Raw genomic sequence first — 5,719 nt, 5'->3', positions numbered from 1 at the left:
GAAAGAAGAAGCCGACAGTTACCGGTCTATAGAGGCTCGAGAAGGTGGTCTGGAATAGGGGTGAATCACGTGACGAGGAAGAAGTTGCTGCACACCTGATGGTGCCAATCACGTGGTAGAAATTTGTAGGAAAGAGGATTAGGACAAAAGGAACAATCTTGGGTTTTACTATTTCAAGTGGGCTTCAACTTACTCTAAATGAGCTTCAACTTATTCTAAATAAAACATTGGGGGCACATCATTTTGTAGATGAAGTGGATGGAGAGTTCCAAAAATAGGAGGGAAGAAAAACGTGTATGTAGGTGGGTCCTAGGAATGAAACCGGCGACAGTATGATTTTGGTCTTGACGCAACACTTTGATTATGGCCTAGCCCACTAGAGATGAAGAGTTTGAAAATTAAACACTTGTTGGTGATATGCAAAGGGTTAACTAAGACAATGTGTTTTGGAAAAGGAAAATTCAAGTACATTGGGCTGCTTTTGGGCTGAAGTCAATGGACCTTATTGGAATCGAGAGTTTTTCAAAGCCGAAGGGGAGGATTTCTTTTTCAACATTGAAGAGCAGAATGTTGGGGATTGTTTGCAATTAAAAAGAGAAAAAAAGAAAAGGGGGCCTTGATCATGTTTGTAAGCTCACCTTGAGGACAAGGTGTTTTGAAGGATCGGGTAATGTTAGATACCTAGATTAGTATAAGGTTAGGGTATAAGGGTAATTAGATATTTAGAAAGTTACTAGTAGTTATTATGTAAGTGTAGTTACATCTTATTATAAATGGAGGGAGGGTAAGTAAGGGGAGAATTCTGGGGAGTGATTTAGGGCTTGGGTGAGAGTACTCAAGAGGGAGGTTCCAAGTGCCTTATACTTGGTTTTATCTTGTATTTTCTTATAGTTCATTATAATAAATTAAGATCTTGTTCTTGTTAGGAAGTATCCTAACAGAATTCCTCTAGAAGGTCTCATGTTAGCGAATGATAATTTGCGTTAAGTGTGTACTTGTAGGAGTTCTTCTCCCGGGCATCTATGGTTGATATTCTTTACCTTTCAATATATCAAAGCCAAGGATTCTTTTGCATTTCTCTATGCTTTTTCTTTACCCATTTATGCTTTTTTCAGTTATATTTGAGAGTAGTATTTCATTTCTTTCATGTGAAATGTTGAACTTCAGTAGTGTGGAGAGTGGAACGTAATATCTTACCTTTTATATTAGTAAACTTGATTTTAAGCAATGTGTTTTTGAAGATTTTATGTTGTAGAATGTTTTTTGTTCTTCAAGCTACTGTTCTTAACTTTATTTTCTCTTGTTAATGTTCTCAATGATTATCGAGCATATGCATTACCATGTGGCTTCAAGCGTGTCAGTGTGCTCTTGCTCATAATTTTTACTATATCTTGTTACTAAAATTGCAAGTTAATTGCAAATTACTCAGAGCTTGGATTTTCTCCTCCAGTTGGTTAAAGGAAAGCTACGGGAAGGCAAATTTGTTGGTAAGTTCGAATGGCTTGCTAGTATCAAAGTGTAATGTATTTTCTTCCACTTATGTTTTTCATCCTACCTAATTTTTGTGATTGATTAATTCCTTATTGATCTGCAGACGAGTTGCCTTACATACTAATGATGATGACTACATATCGAAGTATCGAGCCAGCCTAAAAGCTGCAGGTCTCAGGCAAAAGCATGTCCTGGAGCTTTATTTGAAGGGTATGATGTTTGCATATCAGCTCACGCTCAACCACCACCTAAAACTCTATCCCTGATAGTCAAGTCAGCCGGTGGAAATGTAAGTTCTCTGTTATTGTACAAATCTCGAGTACTAGGTTTGGTTCTCTTTCTTACATATACAACCACTATAATATGGCTATCCTCCCATCTAATGAAGACGTGAAGTTCTCAACAAACAAGTGATAGAACTAAGTCATGCACAGCGGAAAAAGAATCGAATTTCTACTCTAATTGCCACAATTAACATGTAACCATAAACTAATCAAATTAGGGTTTTAGGAAATATTACCTTTGAAGCTTTCAAAAAGTTTGATATCTTCTTACCAATTCAAACCGAGACCACCACTAGTACTCAACTGCTATCCTCTAAACAAAGAACCGGGTTGTGGGACCCAATTTTGGTGTAGAAAGTAATGGAGATAAAAGGGGTTAGAAGGTTTCTTTTTTTTCTTTGGTTGAGATGATGAAAATGATAAAAGAGGCAAAAGTCCTTCAACATTTGAAAACACCTCTATTTATAACCTAATTACATGCAAAAATGCATGTAATTCATTTGTCAAATCTCAACACCTAATGTTCCACTAACAATTAGTGGAACTTAGTGGGCTAGGTGTCTATATCTCATATAGCCACATATCCCACTAAGAGTTAGTGGGATTATCCAACAAAATGTTGGATTTTCCCACTAACTTAGTCCAAGGGTAAAATGGTCATTAGATATTTCTAGTCAAAAGTCAAACTTTGACTTTTCTAAGTCAAAAGTCAATATTTTGACTTTTTACCATTTTGTCCGTCTTGACTAATTCCAACCTCCCGAGCATGAATCCGCATTCATTTTTCCAAAATTCAAATCACATTTGAATATATGGTCGGTCAAAGTTTGACTTTTCAAAGTCAAAAGTCAACATTTTAACTTCTTAGTATGAATCCGCATTCATACTTATAGTATGAAAACATGAAGCTCTTTTTCTATTTAGAAGACCGACGACTATATCACTATACCTGTCGGTTTCTCTTTCTTCTCCCAATTCGAACAATTCGACTTATTTCATCACACTGTTCTAAGTTTAATCCATATGAGCTAGCAGAGGAACCTAATGGACCTATAGATCATGGGCTCCAACGATTCAAGATTAACTAGCTAAACTCTTTTAGACAGAGTTAATCAACATTCGTTAACTAACGGGTCATTCACTAAAGTCCCGTAGTTGCACTCCCCTCACTATAGATATATTTGTGTCCATTTGATAAAACCATAATTGGTAAGTTAATCCTTCACAGGTTGCTCGTAACCTTGGCTGGGTTAAAATACCGTTTTACCCCCAAAAATTACATCTTGCTCCTTAAGTCCCACTAATCCACTATTGAACAATTGGTTTAAGGTTCAACCTATAAACTTAATCCCTCTCGGGCCAATGAGAGGGTGGGGCCCCTTGTTCAAGACTTGGATTCAGTGCTTAAGAGAACAACCTATCTACTAACCCTAAAGCGGGTAGGAGTGAATTCCATCTTGTACCCTATGTTCCCAGCTATCCACCCGATCATACCCTTGAAATTGGAGGCTTATTGGGCCAACGCTGATGAGCTGCCCTCACCTATGCAGATCTAAGGATAATCTCGTGTGAACAAGAGTTCATAGTTAACTCAGGATTAAGACTAAGTTACCGAGGTCATCAATAATTGAGATAGTCAGTTTTAAACAGTAAACGGTGTTATAACGTAAAAAAGACAAATTCATGGTTCAGTCTTATGTAAACACTTTACATAGGATGCCCCCACTTTCATGTCTCTACATGAACGATTAGGATCACCTCGTTTGTACTACAAAGTGGGCCGCATCCATAGTTTCTCTAAATAAGGCGCCCAACCTTTATTTCATATACTATAGACTATTTAGGCTATATACTCGAACTTGATCCACGTTTATGTTTACACATAAAGTTCAAGTTTATTCAAAAATAGCCTTGGAACTTGATTTATTGGATTTAAGATTATAATATTTAATTTCTCAATAACAACTTTATTGAACAGAATATGATTACAAACTACGAGTTTTAGGACAAAAATTCCAACAACAAGCACGTATACGAATTTTAGACATGGGTCAATAAATCATAGACATGGTGACGTGTCATTTTTTTCTAAAAAATATAGGATAGTGCTAGAACACAGTTTTAATATATATAATTTAAAAAGTATGTCTCATATTTATATAGAAATTCAAAGTCAATAAGTTTATGTATTTATATGCTTAAAAATAAGCTTGTCCTTCACTCAAAACTTATTCAAAGCCAAGAGTTTAATATGTGTGTGTGACCAATCTTGACCTTTATTGCATTGGAATACTTGTTGTCTAACACATCTACTGTACTAACTAGTGTTCAACACGTGTTCTCCGAGTGTTCCATACATATTGTTTATTGATACACTAGCCAAACTTGAGTGTATGTGCTTCTTAAGTCTTTAATATTTATGTTTGTTTTGATCCTAGGAATTGAGCATGTAATGTAAAAAGTCTATGCACAAGGGGTCATATGGCCATCTCCGTGTTTCTTTAATTATCAAATTTGTTCAAGTTTTTAATTGTCTCTAGATCGAAATCTGGAGTTATTTTTTTGTGATTTGGTGTACAAATACATACATCCATGTTTATAATTATGATTAGATTGTTTTCTGGTCGCAACATTTTATTGTTTAGCTTGTCTTTGATCTTGAACTTACTATTATGTTGATTTAAATTCCATTTTAGCCTTAGAACTTTCAAAACATCCATTTTAGTCATCGAGCTTCCAAAACGTAGCCAACTAACGGTTTTAGTATTTTGTAAATTATTTTATCAATTAATATTCATTTATCCAATACTCATCGGTCATTTCTGCTATATGTGATTGGAATATATCTCATAGGAAGCATTTTGAAAGTTGGGAAAAGATGGAAAATTTTAGGGACTAGAACAAGAATTTGTTTAATATTTTTTGATAGGGTGAATTCTTGCAATTTCCTTGTAGTATATACATAATTTTTTTCTCTCACTTGGCAATTCATTATGCTTGAAAATTTAGGTGATTCATGAGCTAGATAAAGTAAACAACGTATGGAAGACGATCTTTGTGGCTTGTGAGGAAGACGTGGAGGAAGCCTTGGTGGCCGTAGAAAAAGGGATATGGACTTTCAACGTTGAATGGCTAATGGCATGTATAATGAGACAAGAAGTAGACCTGGAGGCCCCTCAATTTGCTGAGTCCCTATGAGAAACAAGGTCACCCTAACTTTCAGTTTTGAACAAGCAGCAGCCAGCCATTTCGTCCTTGTGTAAATCCACTCTTTTCTCAACTCACTCTAATTTGGTACATAAACAAACTCTGATCGCTCCATCTCTATATTCATCAGTACATAAAAGACGATAAGTTTATTCATGGAGAAAGTTGGATGTAAGTATGTTTTAGGAATGGTCCTTCATTTAGTAACTTTGGGAATTGTAAAAATGAGGTAATGAAGTTCTATCAAGTTGAATGTTCTTGTTTATGTTAGATGAGACTGATTCTTGGATACCAGAATTAACTTGAAGTACGTGTTTGAGTTCCATTGGAGTGATTAGAGAAAAAAATGTTCCTTTAAAAGGGTAATTTTTTTATGTAGACTTTCTTTTATTAAAATTGCTTAAAATACAATTTGAGAGTATTTCAATAGCTTTCAAAGGGTTGTCAAACACTTGTAGTTTTTCTAAAATAACATATTTTCAAAATTAATTACTGTATGTGCATCCTTCTGGAGCATTATACTGATATGTGTTTCTGCGGAACACTAGACTGATTTATGCGTCCTTTGAGGCGTTAGACTGATTATGTGTATCCTACGGGATCACAAGACTGTGACTGTGCAGGGTACCCCAATAGAAAGTTACCAGTTTCTTTTTCCCCTAATGGGACCAATAGCGAGTCTCTTATTGGGTATGTTTATACTCATCCTTTCATGTTTAACTATTTCAGGCAAATGT

General features: G+C 35.4%; 1 long non-coding RNA gene across 1 annotated transcript; it reads left to right on the top strand.

Annotated features, from left to right (window-relative positions):
• The first annotated feature begins 1,668 nt into the window (after positions 1–1,668).
• On the top strand, positions 1,669–5,305 carry LOC116406060. Its single transcript, XR_004219125.1, has 2 exons — positions 1,669–1,780; positions 4,785–5,305. It is a non-coding gene; the product is annotated as an uncharacterized LOC116406060 (long non-coding RNA).
• Positions 5,306–5,719: the final 414 nt, after the last annotated feature.

The sequence above is a fragment of the Cucumis sativus genome, unplaced genomic scaffold, assembly GCF_000004075.3.
Source record: "Cucumis sativus cultivar 9930 unplaced genomic scaffold, Cucumber_9930_V3 scaffold61, whole genome shotgun sequence".
Lineage (NCBI taxonomy): Eukaryota > Viridiplantae > Streptophyta > Magnoliopsida > Cucurbitales > Cucurbitaceae > Cucumis > Cucumis sativus.
This window is presented reverse-complemented; position numbering and strand designations above follow the sequence as displayed.